General features: G+C 36.2%; 1 long non-coding RNA gene across 1 annotated transcript in view; it reads right to left on the bottom strand.

The window, feature by feature from the left end:
* Window positions 1–16,859: 16,859 nt before the first annotated feature.
* The window catches only part of LOC136793787 (uncharacterized), a 6,526-nt gene continuing 941 nt past the window's right edge, over window positions 16,860–22,444 (bottom strand). Inside the window, exons 2-6 of the long non-coding RNA XR_010839541.1 lie at window positions 22,158–22,327; window positions 21,301–21,501; window positions 21,071–21,224; window positions 18,421–18,503; window positions 16,860–17,378 (exon numbers count right to left, since the gene is read on the bottom strand). This is a non-coding gene — a long non-coding RNA (uncharacterized lncRNA). The remainder of the gene's footprint in view (window positions 17,379–18,420; window positions 18,504–21,070; window positions 21,225–21,300; window positions 21,502–22,157; window positions 22,328–22,444) is intronic.

Below are 22,444 nucleotides of genomic sequence, written 5' to 3'. Positions count from 1 at the left end.
AAAAGGAAATATGGACACAGACACAGATAGGTACGGGGGAAGACAATGTAAAGATAGCAAGGTGACAACAAAGGCAGAGATTGGATTGCTGCAGCCATGAGCCAAGGGATGCCAAGGATTGCTGGCCACCACCAGAAGCTAGGAAGAGGCAAGGAAGGATTCTATTGCAGGCAGCGTGGGCCTGCCAAGACCTTAATTTTGGGTATCTAGCCTCCAGAACGGTGAGACAATACACTTCTGCTGTTTTATTTTTTATTTTTTTTGGCCATGCAGGTTTTGTAGGATCTTAGTGCCCTGACCAGGGATTGAACCCATGCCCTTGACAGTGAAAGCACAGAGTCTTAACCATTGGACAGCCAGGGAAGTCCCAAATTATTGCTGTTTTAAAGCACCCAATTTGCGGTACTTTATTACAGCAGCTGTAGGAAACCAATACATTTGTCCTTCAAAGCACAGTTCATATGACACCTACTCCATTAAACCTTCCTTGACTTCAATCTGTCAAAGTAATTTCTTGTGCTCTCCTACAGCCTCATAATATTATTTTTAGAGCATGTCTTTTTGTCTACATTTTCTGTATTAAATTGTGAGTTCCCCGAGATAGCCCTTTATCTATTTATCCACTTAACCTTTTTGTCTCCCCCCAGGGTCTACACCTCTGCCTTTAGAAAGTTTCCCTTAGATGTTTATTGAACTAAGTGGAATGGAATCTATGTTTTTAAAGATGCAAATGACAAACAACTTATAAGAAACTAATTTTAGATAATGTTTTATTATCATCTGTTAACTCATTAACTATTTCTGGAAGAAAAAGCTTAGAAAAAATACAATGGAAAAATGAGGAATGGACAGCAACAGACAATTCTCAGAATAAAATATAAAAACTTTGGAAAGATATCGCAGTACTCATAATTAAAGCAATACCAATTAAAACAAGTTATCATTTCCTACCAATCAGATAAATAAAGATCCAAGTTTGATAATATATCATCTTGGCATGGATTTAACAAAACTAGCATTCTCATACATGATTAGTGAGGATGTAAATTAGTACAACTTTTTTGAGAGTAATTTCAACAAATTATGGTTCATCCATAAAATAGAATATTATGCAGTCCAGAGTAAGAATGGAGTAGAACTATGTGGGCTAATAGGAAATGATCTCTAATACATATTATCATGAAAAAGTAAATAAAAATATACCATGCTGTATATAGGATGCTTCTATTTCTCTATAAGAGTGTATAAATACATACATATGCTTATATATCATCTGATGATTTTTGTGATGGTATATAAGAAACCACTAATTATATTTGTCTTTGGGAAAAAGACTGGAAGTCTCAGATAAGAGGAAGATTACTTTTTACTCTATACTCTTTTTGTACTATTGTAAATTTTACTAGAAGCATGTATAATTATTTTCAATTTTCAACATTTTCTTAGAAAGACTCTAGTATTAAATATGTACATAAAATACTATTTGGTGATATCAGACTCATTTTGCTTATTATAGTAAATAAATGATTCATCTAACATGATTTAATTAACTTTAATTTTATACCTGTTAAAATTTATAATTTGGAAATTCACTTAAATACCTGTTTTAGAATAAGACATTAAAAATGTGTCACCATTTTGTTACGAAAGCAAAACATGATTATGAAAGAAAAATAGAAAATAAAGACAAAAATAAACATTATTATTTCTACCAACCAGAGATTATCAGGTAACAATTCAATGAGTATCTTTCCAGAATTTATTCTATGCTAAAATATGTATACACAGAAGGGACATACATAATTATAATTTTTCATTGATAATATATCATTAATATAATTTCTATGTTTATAAATAGAATTAGACTTCTAGAGCTGAAGAAACCTTAAAACTAATTTAGAACAGTATAAACAAAAATGGCACCTACATACAGCACTGCACACATTTCACCCTCCTTCTTTGCATGCCCATGACAGATTGTTGAGTCATCATGGCATGTTCTTATAGAGTTGAGGCAGCCTCAAAGTCATGCTCACAAAGTGCTATACAAAACCACAACCAAAAGATTAAAGATTAAAGTTGTGCAAGGTGGATCTGTTTATTTTTGACTAAACCAATAATGAAGAGTCAAGTGATTTCTTGACCAAAGCTACATAATTAGCAGTAGATCCAAGGTTAGGAACTTGCTAAAATATTATATTATTGCAAGTTTTAAAATATTATTTTATGGAATATACTTCAAAATATTACGTGTCTTTTTTCTGAGTCCTTGTGGGATTTTTTTTTTATTCAAACAGAAAGTCACAAAAATTATAATCATCCCCATCAGTTCACTCAGTCCCATGTAATTAATTTTTTTTTCATTTTGATCTTTTGTTAGCACTTTTATGAATTCATCAGTTTTCCATTAGAGTTCTGAAAATGCTTATTCATTCAGTTCAGCAGTATAGTCAGTTACCAGAAACCTGTACTTGTCAGTCTTTTCCATGATTCCTTGAAGACGAAACCCTTTTATAGGAACGTTTTTGCAAAAGCATCAGAGTATACCCAGAACTCTCTGTAAATGACAAAAGACTTAAAAATGACCATGGTTAAAGATTTGATGAAAGTTCATAATAATGCAATTGACAAGGAAATTTAGTTATTTCTGAGATATACATTTTAAAGTAATAACTAGAATTATGACTTGTAACATTATACCAGAACATATAAGATTTTTAGAAATTTCATGTAATGTCTGAAACATTTATATTAACATATACAAATAACCCAAAGAAAGTTTAGTATTAGTTCTTTTGTTTGTTTGTTTTTTTATACTGCAGGTTCTTATTAGTCATCAATTTTATACATATCAGTGTATACATGTCAATCCCAATCGCCCAATTCAGCACACCACCATCCCCACCCCACCGTGGTTTTCCCCACTTGGTGTCCATACGCTGGTTCTCTACATCTGTGTCTCAATTTCTGCCCTGCAAACCAGTTCATCTGTACCATTTTTCTAGGTTCCACATACATGCATTACTATACAATATTTGTTTTTCTCTTTCTGACTTACTTCACTCTGTATGACAGCCTCTAGATCCATCCACATCTAACAAATGACTCAATTTCGTTCCTTTTTATGGCTGAGTAATATTCCATTGTATATATGTACCACATCTTCTTTATCCATTCATCTGTCGATGGGCATTTAGGTTGCTTCCATGACCGGGCTATTGTAAATAGTGCTGCAACGAACATTGGGGTGCATGTGTGCTTTTGAATTATGGTTTTCTCTGGGTATATGCCCAGTAGTGGGATTGCTGGATCATATGGTAATTCTATTTTTAGTTTATTAAGGAACTTCCATACTGTTCTCCATAGTGGCTGTATCAATTCACATTCCCACCAACAGTGCAAGAGGGTTCCCTTTTCTCAACACTCTCTCCAGAATTTGCTGTCTGTAGATTTTCTGATGATGCCCATTCTAACTGGTGTGAGGTGATACCTCATTGTAGTTTTGATTTGCATTTCTCTAATAATTAGTGATGTTGAGCAGCTTTTCATGTACTTCTTGGCCATCTGTATGTCTTCTTTGGAGAAATGTCTATTTAGATCTTCTGCCCATTTTTGGATTGGGTTGTTTGTTTCATTAATATTGAGCTGCATGAGCTGTTTATATATTTGGGAGATTAATCCTTTGTCCGTTGATTCATTTGCAAATATTTTCTCCCATTCTGAGGGTTGCCTTTTTATCTTGTTTATGGTTTCCTTTGCTGTTCAAAAGCTTTGAAGTTTCATTAGGCCCCATTTTTAAATTTTTGTTTTTATTTCCATTACTCTAGGAGGTGGATCAAAAAAGATCTTGCTGTGATTTATGTCAAAGAGTGTGCTTCCTATGTTTTCCTCTAAGAGTTTTATAGTGTCCGGTCTTACATTTAGGTCTCAAATCCATTTTAAGCTTATTTTTGTGTATGGTGTTAGGGAGTGTTCTAATTTCATTCTTTTACATGTAGCTGTCCAGTTTCCCAGCACCACTTATTGAAGAGGCTCTCTTTTCTCCATTGTATATCTTTGCCTCCTTTGTCATAGATTAGTTGACCATAGGTGTGTGGGTTTACCTCTGGGCTTTCTATCTTGTTTCATTGATCTATGCTTCTGTTTTTGTGCCAGTACCCTATTGTCTTGATTACTGTAGCTTTGTAGTATTGTCTGAAGTCAGGGAGTCTGATTCCTCCAGCTCTGTTTTTTTCCCTCAAGATTTTTTGGCTATTTGGGGTCTTTTGTGTCTCCATACAAATTTTAAGATGATTTGTTCTAGTTCTGTAAAAAAATGCCATTGGTAATTTGATAGGGATTGCATTGAATCTGTAGATTGCTTTGGGTAGTATAGTCATTTTCACAATACTGATTCTTCCAATCCAAGAACATGGTATATCTCTCCATTTGTTTAATATCATCTTTAATTTCTTTCATCAGTGCCTTATAGTTTTCTGCATACAGGTCTTTTGTCTTCCTAGGTAGGTTTATTCCTAAGTATTTTATTCTTTTTGTTGCAATGGTAAATGGGAGTATTTCCTTAATTTCTCTTGCAGATTTTTCATCATTAGTGTATAGGAATGCAAGAGATTTCTGTGCATTAATTTTGTATCCTGCTACTTTACCAAATTCATTGATTAGCTCTAGTAGTCTTCTGGTGGCATTTTTAGGATTCTCTATGTATAGTATCATGTCATCTGTAAACAGTGACAGTTTTACTTCTTCTTTTCCAATTTGTATTCCTTTTATTTCTTTTTCTTTTCAGACTGCTGTGGCTAGGACTCCCAAAACTATGTTGAATAATAGTGGTGAGAGTGGACATCCTTGTCTCGCTCCTGATCTTAGAGGAAATGGTTTCAGTTGTTCACCATTGAGAATGATAATTGCTGTGGGTTTGTCATATATGGCCTTTATTATATTGAGGTAGGTTCCCTCTATGTCCACTTGCTGGAGAATTTCTATCATAAATGGGTGTTGAATTTTGTCAAAAGCTTTTTCTGCATCTATTGAGATGAACATATGGTTTTTATTCTTCAGTTTCTTAATACGGTGTATCACATTGATTGATTTGCGTTTATTGAAGAATCCTCACATCACTGGGATAAATCCCACTTGATCATGGTGTATGATCCTTTTAATGTGTTGTTGGATTTTGGTTGCTAGTATTTTGTTGAGGATTTTTGCATCTATATTCATCAGTGATATTGGTCTGTAATTTTCTTTTTTTGTAGTATCTTTATCTGGTTTTGGTATCAGGGTGATGGTGACTTCATAGAATGCATTTGGGAGTGTTCCTTCCTCTGCATTTTTTTTGGAAGAGTTTGAGAAGGATGGGTGTTAGCTCTTTTCTAAATGTTTGATAGAATTCTCCTGTGAAGCCATCCGGTCCTGGACTTTTGTTTGTTGCAAGATTTTTAATCACAGTTTCAATTTCATTCCTTGTGATTGGTCTGTTCATATTTTCTGTTTCTTCCTGGTTCAGTCTTGGAAGGTTATACCTTTCTAAGAATTTGTCCATTTCTTCCAGTTTGTCCATTTTATTGGCATAGAGTTGCTTGTAGTAGTCTCTTAGGATGCTTTGTATTTCTGCAGTGTCTATTGTAACTTCTCCTTTTTCATTTGTAAATTTATTGATTTGAGTCCTCTCCCTCTTTTTCTTGATGAGTCTGGCTAATGGTTTATAAAGAACCAGCTTTTAATTTTATTGATCTTTTCTATTGTTTTCTTTGTTTCTATTTCATTTATTTCTGCTCTGATCTTTATGATTTCTTTCCTTCTGCTAACTTTGGGTTTTGTTTGTTCTTCTTTCTCTAGTTCCTTTAGGTGTAAGGTTAGATTGTTTACTTGAGATTTTTCTAGTTTCTTGAGGTAGGCTTGTATAGTTATAAACTTCCCTCTTAGAACTGCTTTTGCTGCATCTCATAGGTTTTGGATCATCGTGTTTTCATTGTCATTTGTCTCTAGGTATTTTTTTATTTCCTCTTTGATCTCTTCAGTGATATCTTGGTTATTTAGTAACGTATTGTTTAGCCTCCATGTGTTTGTGTTTTTTACATTTTTTTCCCCTGTAATTCATTTCTAATCTCAGCGTTGTGGTCAGAAAAGATGCTTGATATGATTTCAATTTTCATAAATTTACCGAGGCTTGATTTGTGACCCAAGATGAGATCTATACTGGAGAATGTTCTGTGCACACTTGAGAAGAGAGTGTAATCTGCCATTTTTGGATGGAATGTCCTATAAATATCAGTTAAATGTATCTGGTCTCTTGTGTCATTTAAAGCTTCTATTGCTTTATTTATTTTCATTTTGGATGATCTGTCCATTGGTGTAAGTGAAGTGTTAAACTCCTCCACTATTACTGTGTTACTGTCAATTTCTTCTTTTATAGCTGTTAGCAGTTGCCTTATGTATTGAGGTGCTCCTATGTGGGGTGCATATATATTTATAATTGTTGTATCTTCTTCTTGGATTGATCCCTTGATCATTATGTAGTGTCCTTCCTTGTCTCTTGTAACATTCTTTATTTTAAAGTCTATTTTATCTGATATGAGTATAGCTACTCCAGCTTTCTTTTGATTTCCATTTGCATGGAATACCTTTTTCCATCCCCTCACTTTCAGTCTGTATGTGTCCCTAGGTCTGAAGTGGGTCTCTTGTAGACAGCATATATATGGGTCTTGTTTTTGTATCCATTCAGCAAGCCTGTGTCTTTTGGTTGGAGCATTTAATCCATTCACGTTTAAGGTAATTATTGATATGTATGTTCCTATGACCATTTTCTTAATTGTTTTGGGTTTGTTTTTGTAGGTCCTTTTCTTCTCTTGTGTTTCCCACTTAGAGATGTTCCTTTAGCATTTGTTGTAGAGCTGGTCTGGTGGTGCTGAATTTTCTTAGCTTTTGCTTGTCTGTAAAGCTTTTGATTTCTCCATCAAATCTGAATGAGATCCTTGCAGGGTAGAGTAATCTTGGTTGTAGGTTCTTCCCTTTCATCACTTTAAGTATATCATGTCAGTCCCTTCTGGCTTGTTGAGTTTCTGCTGAGAAATCAGCTGTTAACCTTATGGGAGTTCCCTTGTACGTTATTTGTCATTTTTCCCTTGCTGCTTTCAATAATTTTTCTTTGTCTTTAATTTTTGCCAATTTGATTACTATGTGTCTCAGCATGTTTCTCCTTGGGTTTATCCTATATGGGATCGCTGTGCTTCGTGGACTTGGGTGGCTATTTCCTTTCCCATGTGAGGGAAGTTTTCAACTCTAATCTCTTCAAATATTTTCTCTGGTCCTTTCTCTCTCTCTTCTCCTTCTGGGACCCCTATAATGCAAATGCTGTTGCGTTTAATGTTGTCCCAGAGGTTCTTAGGCTGTTTTCATTTATTTTCATTCTTTTTTCTTTAGTCTGTTCTGCAGCAGTGAATTCCACCATTCTGTCTTTCAGGTCACTTGTCTGTTCTTCTGCCTCAGTTATTCTGCTATTGATTCCTTCTAGTGTAGTTTTCATTTCAGTTATTGTATTGTTCATCTCTGTTTGTTTGTTCTTTAATTCTTCTAGGTCTTTGTTAAACATTTCTTGCATCTTCTTGATCTTTGCCTCCATTATTTTTCCAAGGTCCTGGATCATCTTCACTATCATTATTCTGAATTCTTTTTCTGGAAGGTTGCCTATCTCTACTTCATTTAGTTGTTTTTCTGGGGTTTTATCTTGTTTCTTCATCTGGTATATAGCCCTCTGCCTTTTCATCTTGTCTATCTTTCTGTGAATGTGGTTTTTGTTCCACAGGCTGCAGGATTGTAGTTCTTCTTGCTTCTGCTCTCTGCCCTCTGGTGGATGAGGCTATCTAAGAGGCTTGATGGGAGGGACTTGTGGTGGGTAGAGCTCAAAATATTAAGTTTTAAACACTTAAATTAGAAGGATAAATGAAGTTGGGGGCAAAAGTATGAAATAATTAGGTACAGCTAAATTTCTATTTATTCTTTGTGTTTAACCTACATTGACACATGTGGCAATTTTGCCTCTGCTGTAGCACACTGTCCTAGGAATACAATTGCTCCTCTACTCAATATTTTGAAAGACTGCTATAGATAATTCTAAAAGGTCCTTCAAAACTCTTGTTTATGGAAATCATCTAGGGTCCTGAGATCCCTTGAAGCCCATGGTGTGCATTTTAGAATGTGACACATACGAATGTCACCTCTACCCTGAATTTGGGGCCCTGGGAGAAGAAAACTATCTGTGCATGATTTATACTTTGGATTCCCGAATTTTTAAGGCACATAGTTGTCTGTGGCCTTAACCAAGTGGTGTGTAGTAGTGTCAGGCCAGGTTCACATATTGTATCAACAGTGTATTATAGCCTATAATGCACATCCTGGTACCATATTCCACCAATTAATGATGACAAATACTCCCCAGTTGAATCAACAATACTCAACAAGCATTTATTGAGCACTTATTTTGTGCCAAGCACTGTGTTAGGTTCTGAGGCTACAAAGGTTAGGCAGACACAGTTCCTGGCCTAAAGCACCTTGCAGCAAAACAGGAGAGACAGATGTAAACAGACGTTTTTTCTACTTTGGACTTTTCCATGGTTTGTACTTATCTCATGGATGAAAAAAAGAAGAGGCAATATTTACAAATCAGATCTAAGTAATAATCTATTTTTCCTTAATATTTTAAGAAATAAATGAGTAAATGGGACCTAATTAAACTTAAAATTAAATGTAAACTTAATTAAAATTGAACAGACTAAACAGCAAAGGAAACCATTAACAAAACGAAAAGACAACCTACTGAATGGGAGAAAATATTTGCAAATGATATGACCAATAAGGGGTCCATAACCAACATATATAAACAGCTCATACAACTCAACATCAAAAAAACAAACAACCTGATTAAAACATGTGCAGAAGAACCGAATAGACAATTTTCCAAAGAGGATATGCAAATGGCCAACAGGCACGTGAAAAGATGTTCAACATTGCTAATCATCAGGGAAATGCAAATCAAAATCACAATGAGATATCATCTCACACCTGTCAGAATTGCTGTCATCAAAAAGAACACAGGGCTTCCCTGGTGGTGCAGTGGTTGAGAATCTGCCTGCCGATGCAGGGGACACGGGTTTGTGCCCCGGTCCAGGAAGATCCCACATGCTGTGGAGCGGCTGGGCCCGTGAGCCATGGCTGCTGAGCCTGCGTGTCTGGAGCCTGTGCTCTGCAACGGGAGAGGCCACAGCAGTGAGAGGCCCGCATACTGCAAAAAACAAAACAAAACAAAAAAAAGAACACAAATAACAAATGTTGACCAGGATGTGGAGAAAAGGGAACCCTTGTTCACTGTTGGTGGGTATGTAAATTGGTACAGCCACTGTGGAGAACAGTATGGAAGCTTCTCAAAAAACTAAACATAGAATTACCATATGACCCGGCAGTTCCACTCCTGGGTATATATCCAAAAAAACCCCAAAACACTAATTCCTACAGATACATGCACCCCAATGTTCATACCTGCATTATTTACAATTGCCAAGATATGAAAGCAATCTAAATGTCCATCAACAGATGAATGGATAAAGAAGATGTGGCATATATACAGGATGGACTACTACTCAGTCATAAAAAAAGAATAAAATTTTGCTATTTGCAGCAACATGGATGGACTTGGAGGGCATTATGCTAAGTGAAATGTCAGACAGAGAAAGGCAAATACTGTATGAAATCACTTATATGTGGAATCTAAAAAATACAACAAAGTAGTGACTATAACAAAAAAGAAGCAGACTCACAGATAGAGAAGAAACTAGTGGTTACCAGTGGGGAGAGAGAAGGGGGGAGGGCAACACAGGTGTAGGGGATTAAGAGGTACAAACTCTTAGGTATAAAATAAGCTACAAGGATATATTTCACAACATGGGGAATACAGCCAATATTTTATAATAACTATAAGTGCAATATAAACTTTAAAAATTGTGAATCACTATATTGTACACCTGTAACATATAATATTGTACAGCAACTATACTTCAATAAGAAAACATAAATAAAAGCTCCTGTTAAAGTAAGAAAAAAAGTTATGAAACACCAAGTTGTAGAGTGATGTCTTTTTGTTTATTTTATATTCATAGCGTATATAATTTTATTTATTATGTTGTTTAGTTATTTCATGTATATGTATAAGATATACCTGTAACACTGGTTATATCAGAGGAGATGTATTGTCTGCAATGGGGTAGAGTGGGAAACTTTCCTATTTGTTTTCCATTTGCTTTTCTTGTTGGATTTTTATATGAAAATATATTATTTTATAATTTTAAATAATAAAAGATATCTGTAAATAACTTCCATTATTTCAAGAATAGTGGTATATTTTCTTAAGATCCTTTTAAATCATAAAAGTAAGTTCTTTAAGAGATTTAGCTAATTTTGAAATTCATGAAATCAATAAATCAGAACAGGTCTGCCCTGTTCCAAATGTGTAGCATAGTAAGCATGTTTTATGGTGATTAAAATATTTCTACAAGAGCAAGTAGGTGTTAGAAGAAGAAAAAGGTTTGGCATATGTTCCCAATAATTTTGTAAAATGTGTTTTCTCAAACTGAAAGGACCATCTTCAGTCCTGCAGTTTCTCTGTGGACTTTATCCTATTCCAGCCTTTCTCTTGAGGTCAACCGGAGCCCATGTCCTTTCTAAGGAGCACAAACTAGATGCAAAGCTGCAATTCTATCTGATAGTGTTGACATACTAAGAAAGAAGGCTCAATAGAATCACACAAAATTATTATACTGTCATCAGCACTATCCTATCATACTCCCCTTGTAATCCATGTTTTTACAGGTTAATGGTGAGTACGTCAAGCCCTCAATATAAATGGGACACCAGAACAATGAATGCAATCCAAGAATTAATAATAATGATGATAATGATAACAACAGTATGGCTTACATGCAGAAAATACTGTGAGTGACAGAATAACACAACTATAAGGTAGCTAATAGGGGTGAGAAGACTGAGTGCTGAAAGAGAAAATTAAGAAAGGATTTTTAAAAATGTTTTAGCATTATAACAGAAATAAGACATACAAGACATTAGGTATACAGAAACAAGATATACAAGACATTAGGTATCCCATGGTGACAGCATCTGGACAGGTGACTATATTTTCCCTCCACCTTTCACACAGTCTCTGGTTTTGCCTTTTGTTTTTGTATTTTTTTAAATTATGGTGAGATACACATTGCATAAAATTTACCATTAAGTGTACAAGTGGCATTAACTACATTCACAATGTTGTACAGTTATCAACTTTATCCATTTCCAGAACTTTTTCATCATCCCAAACAGAAACTCTGTACTCATTAAACACTATCCATTCTCCTCTTCCCTCAGCACCTGGTAACCTCTAGTCTACTTTCTCTCTCTATGAATTTGGCTATTCTAGGTATCTCATATAATTAGACTTATACAATATTTATCCTTTTGTGTCTGGCTTATTTCACTTAGCATAATGTCTTTGAGATTCATTCATGTTGTACCATGTGTCAGAACTTTATTCCTTTTTGAGACTGAATAATATTTCTTTGTATGTATATATACCATACTTTGTTTATCCATTCATCTGTTGATAGACATTTGGGTTGTTCCTACCTTGTGGCTTTTGTGAATTCTGCTGCTATGAATTTTTATACCGCAGCTAGGTGGCTATTCCCTGCTACTTCAAAGGCACCGGATTTTGATAAGAGCATATATTAACTTTGGAATGGTTTATTTTGTTTTTGCCTTGAGTGTTTGTACTGTGGCACTAAGGAAGCCACAAATTCAGAGACTCGGACCAATAATACAGAGTGAAAGACAAGCCTCTGAGCCTGAAAGAACTCCTTACTTTTATCTAACTTGATCTTTGGTATTGCCATATTTAAAGAATAAGCCAACAATTGGAAATGGCTTGTATGAAAGTATAGAAAAAGCAGAAGCTGAAGATGCAATTTGAAGTTGGAGAACCTTGATAAGCAAACTGTAAATTACAAGTCTATGGAACAGATACATCCATTGTGGAGATGGACACAGCAAATTATTACAGTATGATAACACATACTTAACTAAATAAACAAAAGGCCAAATTGTAAACCTTAAAGTAAAAGGCCTTTCTTCATGATCTGCTTGATGAGCATCCTCCGTCATGTGCTTTATAACTCTGGGGATTTCTTTACTCTGAGTTTTAAATTTAATAATTAGTTGTACGTCTATTTGTTTACTCTTTCTCTCCCTTAAGTTCAGTGAGGATGGGGATTGTGTTTATCTTTTGCGCAGTGCTTGCTACATTTATACATCAGTCTCTTATAAATTTGGTTGGTCTGATCCACTCAGACCAGAACGTAAAAATTAAATGCTAGAACTTGGAAAGTTAAAGCTGTAGATTTTAGGCAATTCACCAATTTACCTTATAATAAAGTCAATCAGGCAGCCTTCCCTGCAAAATCTTTCCAGCACACCGGGAGCCTCTCAAACCCCAATGGTACTCAAAATTGTTCAAGCACCACAAGGATATGACAGAAAATTTCACTGATATTCCAAAATGATCTCTGTAGAAATGTGCACAAGCTCTTAAATTACTATAATTATTTCTTCCTACCAAGATATTGTAAGATTTTAACCACTCTATCTAAAGTGAAAACTATAGATGGAATAATGCAAAGCACAAGTATAATATTGTTAATAATTTTCTTAATGACTCATTTACCTTTCTACTCAGATTTTTCAAATAATTTAGAAACCATGATAATGGGATGAGAAATTCACACAAAGAACAGACAGAATCATGGAGAGCCCCTTGCCTGCTCTCAGAATGGAGCAATGGCAGTGGTAGGAATAGAACTGGCACGTCTTGAGCTTCCAATTTCAGGGATTTTCTTTTTTTCTTTCCCAAAGAAAGACTATTTTCTGAAGATGAAAGTTACCTGAGTGAACTATCTTCCACTGCAAGTCATGTTGCAAATGGCAGAAGTAAGCTTTGTTAAAGCAACTCCTATAAGTTGCTGTATATCTCATTTGCCCTCTTGGAAAACCCATATCCTAACTCTATCGTTCAAATAATACTCATCAGTTCAGATCCTATCAATAACAGTACTAGACCCTGAGGACTCTTTAATAGAGAGGTTTATGAGCATTAAAGAAAAGTACTTTAGAATGACTCACCATTCCTCATAGTGGAAGAAGAAGCAGGTATGGTTTTCTACATGGTTAACATGAGCAAAACTCTTGTACCATTCAGTAAGTTGCTGCTGCTAATTTTGGATTCCTTCTCCCTAGGAACTGTAGAAAACCCTTAGCCAGGGGTAGCTTGAGAAATGGTTATAATATGAATTTTTCTTCTTGTTGGTCTTGAGGACCCTCTTTTGTATGTCCAGCTGGGTTACTGACTACATTTCATATTCTAATATCTGGGTTCTTACTTCCATTAGAGATTTTCCTAGGCTCCCTGGCATAACAGCAAATACTTACATAAAGTTTACTTTGTACCAGATACTGCTCTAAGTATTTACATATTAAGTCTCACAACAAACCTCATGAGATGTGTACCATTATAACTGCATTATACAGATGGGGAAAATAAGGCACAGAGAGGTTAAGAACTTACCCAAAGTCACACAGCTAATATGTGGCAGAAACTAAGGATTCAAATTCCACGTGATTAACTATTGTTATATTGCTTTTCTAAGTACCAGGTACTTGATCACAGAATTTTTAAGGCTTGCTCCCACCAGTGTGCTCAGAAAAATACCTATTTCTATTCCTTTTTTATCCAGTTTGGCATTCTAAACTCCAAATTAGTTTGAGTGGAGAAGGACCACAAGGATATGGGAAGTAAGACCATACAGATACTATCTGTGTTTCCTTTGTAGATGAAATTAAGATCTTTCACAATTTGCACTTGCAAAAGTACATGCAATTGCCTTAAACCTCTTATTTTCTCATGCCCTTAATTTTTAGGGCCTAGTGAGTTAACCGAAATTACAGTCCTATTTAAGTGTCAGAAAATTAAAGTATGTAAAACATCATACGTGAATTTTGGGATCTAATCATTAGACCAGGCCCTGGCTTTAGCAATTCATTAATTTTTATTTTTTAAAAAATAGCCTTTTTTTTGAGATTTAATGGATCACATATTCCTAATCAGAAAAAAATAAAACAATTTCCATTTTGAGATATATATCTATAGTGAATCCAGGAGAAAAAAAATACTTTTGGTGTCTCTTCTACAGCAGATCTACTTCCTTGCTTTCTTATCAACTGAAACCAGGCCATATGGTTCCAATAATGGAAAATAGATTCACTTCTTTCCAGTATTAAAAAATATAATTGAAATACATGTAAAATTTATTATATGTTTGTTGACACTAAATTTCTTTGCAAAGCCACACTTCTATCACTTAATAAAAAGATAATACATAGTGATAAGACTTTAAATGTCTATTAAAAAAATCACAGTTGATTAAAAATGAATTATTTTTTATCTTATGCAGAGATATTTTATTGTGCAAGATTGCCCTCTTGTGTTTTCTCTAGCTAAATCATTGTTATTTTTATCAATTTAATATTCAGCTTGTAACTTTTCAATCTAAAATTAACTCAGTACTAAATGAACTTCAAAGCCTTATATTCAAAACCATATAAATCAGAAATTAATGTTAGTACTATGGCTTGTGATACCTTCTACTCCTTTAAATCTCTGAATTAATCTATAAAATACTATGACCTAAAGTTAACAAAAAGCAGAGTTAAGCAGAAGTAATTACATAAAGAAAAACTTAGAATTATGTCAAGGAATACTAAAACCCTGATATTAACTACCCACTTTACCAAGTTATGGAAAATGCAGCCAATTAGCCTATTAATATAGGTCTGGCTTAATACCCTTGCAGTCAGTTTCTCCCTTTAGCTCACTTATTTATGATGCGTACATAAAAGCACTGTTAACTTTTAAAATTATTTTCTACGATTTTTTGCCTTGTATATTAAATGAGCAGTTTTCTTTTAAAAGTTGCCTAATTAAAACAGGTATTACAGTTGAAATGTAAATTTGGTACACTCCTTGTTTGGTAAGTCAAATTGACAGTATATGTTAAAAGCCTTAAAAAAGGATTATCAGGTTTGCTTCTAGGAATTTATCTCAAAAGCACAAACTTAAGTACCCCCAAAACTTAATGCTCATACTACTCATCATAGTATTATTGGAAGTGCAAACATTGGTAACAACCTAAATATGGCTGTGTGTTGAATTAGATTGGAATAGAATGATATGATGGAATTTTTTGCAAAAATTAAAATTTTAATTTAATATTTAAAATAATACAATTTTTGTTATGATGTTAAGTTTAAAAAATTCAGGATATAAATACATGTGTGTGTGTATCACAATGATCTAAAAGTAGTTCTCCCAAGACTAAAGAAAGTCTAAAAAAAATGCCTTAAAATGTTAATAGTGGTTGTCATTTGGGGGTAGCACTAGGTAGCTTTTTCTGTATTTCACTTGTTGGTACTTTACCATGTTTTATTGTTGAATAATCTATTACTGTTATAATGGGGGAAGTCCCCATGTTCCTAATATCAGCAGAATTGAGGTACTGCCTTCAGATCAGGAATTTTTCAGGCTTTCTGTACAAGCTCAGAAAGCTTTTGTAAAGGAGACTAAGACCTCAGAAACTAGCTCAGATGTAGCCAGTTGAGCCACTGAAGAAAAGTAGAGGGGTCCCTAGATCAGTGAAAAAGTGGGGAAAGTTCTTAGGATGGATACTTTCTCTCCTAACACTTCATCTTTTAGAAGAGAAAAAGAGTCAGGTGATGGATGATTCCTTCTCCAAACACATAAAAGAGCAAACAAAGCAACAACCATTTATTAAATGCTAAATACGTGCTAGGTTGGTTGAAAAGGGTCAGAAGCTAAATGTGATGAATGGCTGAGAGAAATGAAGGATGGCTATAGCATTTCACCTCCAGCCCTCATGTAGGAACTTATCAGCTAGATTGGAGCTAAAGAGCTGGTCTTTCTACATGCAGTCCTGCAACAATTTTCCAGACTGCAGCAAGAGTGATCTTTTCAAAGAGCAAACCTTCAACAGATTCCCAGTGGCCCTGGGGATAAACTCTAAACTCCTTATGGTGGCTGACAAGGCCCTTTATCATCTGGCTTTGGCTTACATCTCTAGCCTCCTCTTCAGCTTCCACTCCACATTCCAGGCATTCTGACATTCACCAGGCTTTTCCTCAGGTGTTCTCTCAGGTTGGACTCATCTTGTCTCCTTTATCTAGCTAACTCCTGCTTACTTTTCAAGTCTCTGGTTCAATGTCATCTTCATTGGGAAAACTTAGCTGTACCCACTGTGTGCTCTTATTACAATCACTGCTTTCCTTGTCAAAGCCCTTTCTGTATATAATTAAATTATCTGGTTTAATTGTCCTTCTCATCTGGACTGCAGGCTCAGTGAGGGCCAGGGCTGAGTCTGCCCTGTTCACCTTGATACTACAATGCATAACCAGGGAGCAATAAATATTTACTGAATGAATGAATAAGTGGATGAATAAGAGAAATAGCCTAATTATATTCAACTTCTCCAAACTTTCTTTAAAGAGGTACTCTAATTGATGCAAATGCATATCAAAATAAAGAGGACACATGTTGTGATGGTGGTGGCCCTGGGGATGCTGGGAGTTCTTCACTCAGCACTTTAGTCCTGCATCTTGTACTCACTTAACAGATATATGTGTACATGCACAAATGCTTCAAGAACTTTTTCAAATTAATTTTTCAAGCCTCTAGTGGAAAAAAAAATCACTCTGATACACTGGCCAGTTGTTTTTAATTCTTTAAAAAAAGATACCTTCATTCAACAATAGGGGACTAAATAAATTACGATTCATAAAATAGTTATCTTTAAATGCATGGGAAAATAATATTATTAATAATATAATATTAAGTTTCTTTACAAAGTACACAAATTACATACATAGAATAAGCTAATCTCTCCCACAGAAAAAGAAATTTCATAGTATATACTGTATTTACATAATAAAAAATTGAAAGGAAATGCATTGAAGAGTAAATTGTGATTATTTCTGAGGATCAGCACATGTAAACTGCTTTTCTTCCTTACATTTTTCAGGATTTCTCTCAGAATGAGTGTGTATTACTTTCATTAGAACACCAAGGGTGGGCTTCCCTGGTGGCGCAGTGGTTGAGAGTCCGCCTGCCGATGCAGGGGACACGGATTCGTGCCCCGGTCCGGGAAAATTCCACATGCCGCGGAGTGGCTGGGCCCGTGAGCCATGGCCGCTGAGCCTGCGCGTCCGGAGCCTGTGCCCTGCAACGGGAGAGGCCACAACAGTGAGAGGCCCGCGTACCGCAAAAAACAAACACCAAGGGTTATAAAAAAAATTTCTGTAATAAAATGAATTCCTTTATCTATAGGCAGTTGTTTCAAAATTTGTTTTAAGACTAAAGGATAGGCATGAATATTTTTCATGCAGCACAGATATACTTAAAAATATTTTATACTGAATAGATTTAATAATGCAATGACCTTTAATGCAGATGCTATGAGGAGACACTAAAAAACTATAATCATGTTAAATTTAATTTAAATATCCTTATGTTCAAAGTTTTTCATATTTCTCAAGGGGAAACAATTTTATTAAAGAATATTTTGTGGACTTCCCTGGTGGTCCAGTGGTTAAGATGCTTCCACTGCAGGGGGCACAGGTTTGATCCCTGGTCGGGGAACTAAGATCCCACATGCTGCATGCACAGCATGGCAGAAAAGAATAGTTTGCGAAATGGCTTAGAAAGTAAATTAATGCACATATTATCATGCCAAGCACAAATAAAATGACATTTTAAAACAAGACTAAAGGAGAGGTTAGAGGCAATTAACTAACTGTATAGTTACTCGAAGTGGATTAGGGGAAAGGCTAACTTGGGCAGAATTACCTCTTGAAATAGTCAGGCCATAGCAGCAGTTCAGACAGCTAGTCTGGGAAAGTCCCTCACCTGCACCACCTATCTCAATAGATCTAGGAAGTTGCTTTTTCTTTTGCTTGAACAATGGGCCCAGTGATAAGCAAAACTGCTCTCCTCCAAAGCTCCCTGAAGTGCAAAAAGACTAAGAAGATCAAAGGGACCATTAGCCACTCCCTGAACTTCAAAGGTTAGTCCTATGGGAATTCGGAGAAGCAGCTGTGAAATTACTTGGAGACTTCCATTACAGTGTATAAATATAAAATTACAAATATCTTGGTCACCATATTCTTTTTATTTCCTCACTGTGGTTGCATTTTAGGTTTTGCAGTTTTGTACACATATTCAAAGGAGTAACAAATCAAAATATATTAGGACTAGAGACTTACCCACCCCAGTGAGTCCTGAGGCACCATTCTTAGCATTACATTCATATCGTGCTAAGTCTAGCTTTTCAATGTCTTGATCGTTTCTATATTTCGTCATTCAGAAAAAAAGTAATAAAACAAGCATTTTATTTCACATAGTTTGTGTTTTATTCAAACAAAATAATTTAACTTTCCTGGACTAGTTTCACAGACTCAGTCCCTGTAATGATCAATGTGTCTGTTCTAAACCAGCTTTAGGATGGAGCTGACTCTATGAATGGCAGAAGAGAGGACAAAACCTGGATTCTCAATAATATATTGAACCAACTAACCCTGAACTTCACCCTGCTTCTGATCTCTTTTACATGATCTAATTCACTCACTTATTTAAAAACTAGATTGAGTTGGTTTTTCTGTTATCTGTGGCCAAAGTACCCCAACCAAAGTTTAGATTTGATTATTAGGCAATGGGGAGTCACTGAAGAGATTTAAACAGGAGACTGACATAATCGTTTGCATTTTATGAGGACAGCAGTGGCAGAAGTGCTGAGGATGGAGGGTGGGTTGGGAGACAGGCTAAAAGTTACTGAGGCCTTACTATGTGCTTTGTGCTAGTCTAAAACACTTTACATATATTAATTCATTTAACACTTCCAAAATTCTCTGAGGCATGTAATATATTACCCACATTCAATAAAAGGAATCTGAAGTCCAGAAACATTAAGTTGTCCAAGACCACACAGTTAGTAAGTCGCAGAGCCAGGATTTGAAGCCACTTTTATTATAGACGTTTCTTTATGCCTCCCTCCTACCCTCCAAGCTATAATCAGAAGAAGCTCATCTTACTCTCAGCCTCAAATAGACCTAACTGATATAAAAGTAAACCCAGCCCCTTTCCAGTAATTAACACAGAAGTAGGCTGGCAACTCAATTCTGGTTTGGCTTCTAACCACCAATTCATACTGCATACTTCATAGGGTTATTGTGAGAACTGAATGGGCTACTGCTTATAACATACTTGGTAGGGGGTAGGCCCACAACAAACGCTAGCTACTACTATTATGATTGTAGACCACTATTATCAAGAAAAACAGAGAAGGAATGTTCAGAGAAGTAGGGCAAAGGATAGTGGTATGACAGAAGCCAAGCCAAGAGTTTTCAGTAGAGCACAGCAGGATCAAATGCCCTGGAGGAATAAAGTGACATGAGAGTGGAAAAGAGTTTATTGGGTCTAGCCTTTATAACGGGTGACTTTTTTTTTTTTTCCTTTTTTCTTTTGGCCAACCTCTGCGGCTTGCAGGATCTAAGTTCCCTGACAAGGGATGGAACCCATGCCCCCTGCAGTGGAAGGGCGGAGTCCTAACCACTGGACTACCTAGGAATTCCCATACAGTGTGACTTTTGCCAGAAAGGTGTTAGTGTAAGGGCTGAGGTGGAAGCCAACCAATTGGTTGAAGAGCAAACTTGCACCTGAGTGGAGACAGTGAGTGGCTACCTATTTATTGCAGACTAGCAGTTTCACTGTGATGGAAAGGAGAGGAAGAAACCATGGTAGCAGGTCTCCAGATGGAGCACATTTATAAACTTTGAGGCAGTAGCTAGCAAAGGTACCATTGACAATTCAGGAGAGAGAAACAACGATGGGACAAGTCCCCAAGAAGACCGAAAGAGATGGCATCAAGCTCACAGGTGGAGGGAGGCATTAGTCTTGAAGAACTGGGCCGTCTCCCTCCCACTAAGACTGGGGGGAAAGAGGTTAAGAGTAAGTTCAGATGTAGATGCATTTATAGGAGGGGAAAACATTGAGGGAGTGCACCTATGGAATACTTCATTTTTCTTAGTGAAACAGTGGCAGAATCACCTTATGAGGAGTGTGAAGCAAGCGCTGTAGTGCTCAAGGATAGCTGCTGCTAGATGAAGCAAGCCTGGAAGACAGGTAAGATAATTCTAGAGTGCTGTGCTGAGAGCATAGCTAAATTGAAAACCAAGAGTTTTTGATAGCTTTAATATGTAGGTAGGAATACATAATTCTCCCCAGTCCAGATGGAGATAATGTGAATCAGCCTGTCCATGTCTTTGGGCAAGTTATGAAGTTAGAATGAGGTTGAAAGTACTGGAAATGGGGACCATTTGACCATAGCGCTCTCTGGTTCCTCATACTCTCCTGGGGCCTCAGTTCTACAAGCAACATCTGTGCCTACAATGGGGATTGCCAACCACTGTTCTCAAAGGGAAAGAGGGTCAAAGAGCAGACTGTCAGCACTCACCCCTCCCCACCCCAAGTTCAAAGGAAAGAATCAAATTGTTAACTAAAACACTTTACCTGGGAATCTCATAGTGTTCCAGGATTACAGGTGGTAAAACAATATACTAATATTCACACTTTGATTAAATTCTATAGCCCTCAAATTTGATGTATGCCTTTTCTTTCATTTAGGATAAAAAAAAGCTAAGGACACTCATATTCATGGCTTTATGTATAACAGATAGGATTAGTAGGATTAAGAACCACATGGCATGTAAAATAAAACTACACAAATATTTAATTATGGTTTGAAACAGACGTATCTTTAAACATTGTATGTACATTTGGAAATATAGCTTTGTTTTGTACTTTTTAAAAACCATAAATGGGATCACATTGTACTTATTATACATCTAATTTATTTACCCGTAAGGTATTTAGGAAGTCTTTCCGTGTAAGCACCTGTGGCAACTTGTAATTTCCAAAGACGCCACAGCCAATACTTCTGGTCCCACATGCTCTTTAAGAACTTTGCCTCTCTCCAATCAAGAGATAGGGTCTATTTCCCCTCCTGTGGAACCTGGACAAATAGAGTGCAGCAGAAATGACACTGCATAATTTCTAAGGCTCAGTGATAAAAGGCAATATGCTTTTACCTGGCTCTCTCTGTCTGTTGGCATACTTGCCCTTGGAACCCAGCCACCAAGCTGTGAGGAAGCCCAACTAGCCCATACTAAAAGACAACATGGGCTACATAAGATCAAACTGCGGTCTCCAGCCAGCATCAACCATCAACAGGAGAGTGCAAAGTTTTCAGATGATTCCAGTCCTCAGCCTCCAGTCTTCCACTTGAAGCCCTATGCATGATGGAACAGGGAAAATCATCTCTGTTGTGCTCTGTATGAATTCTTGACCCACAAGAATCTGTGAGCATAAATAGTTGTTTTATACCACATGCTGTGGGGTAATCTGCAATGCAGCTATAGTAGTGGGAGGAGTGCCAATATGTCTGTTTCAATCTTTTAAACAATAACATAATTAACAGTAATATTCTATAGTATTATGTATCATAAGATCTTTCCTGTATTGACAGATACTTAGGTGGTCTGGAATTATTTATTCTTACTATAGACAAGGCTGAAATAAATAAGCTTCTACATGTCTATTTGTACACAAATGTATTTCTATAAAAACCTATAAATGAGTTAATAAATACATGTAAGATATTTAGGACAGTGCCTGGCACATAGTAACACATTATATTATTTTTATCACTATAGGTTGACCTTCTAGATAGAAGATGATAGTACTTCCTTAACATCTTTAGTGACAAGGACCTTAACAGCTATTTAACAGCTACACTACAATGTATTCTACTTTTTAGATTACGGCAAAAAACGCAAACAGTCAGAGAATTATATCCCTGAAAACATTCATCTGCTGCAGACTTGCCCAGTTCTACATTCAGTTTAAAAAACTTAACTTCCTCCGTGTGCTGGTGAGTTAACACTACCTGTGTTCCTCTTACGGAAATCGTGGCTGTGGACCAGAGCGGAAAGAGCGGAACCTCCCGCTCAGACGCGTGCGGGCAGTTCTCTTCCCTGTGCATCCGCGCAGGGGGACCACTTGTTAAGAGCAGGCGGGGAGCAGGTTCAGGACACCTCTTGACTGGTGCTTCTCACCCTATCACAATTCGGGTCACAAGTTTAGGAATGCGCTTCTTAGCCACTGTCACTCTCTTTCAACGTCTCTAACTCTTCCCCAGGCATGCTTGCAGCTGCCCCGCACCTGTTAATCCCA

The sequence above is a fragment of the Kogia breviceps genome, chromosome 3, assembly GCF_026419965.1.
Source record: "Kogia breviceps isolate mKogBre1 chromosome 3, mKogBre1 haplotype 1, whole genome shotgun sequence".
Classification (NCBI taxonomy): Eukaryota; Metazoa; Chordata; class Mammalia; order Artiodactyla; family Physeteridae; genus Kogia; species Kogia breviceps.
Note: the sequence above shows the minus strand (reverse complement) of the source record. Positions and strands in the feature narration are given on the sequence as shown.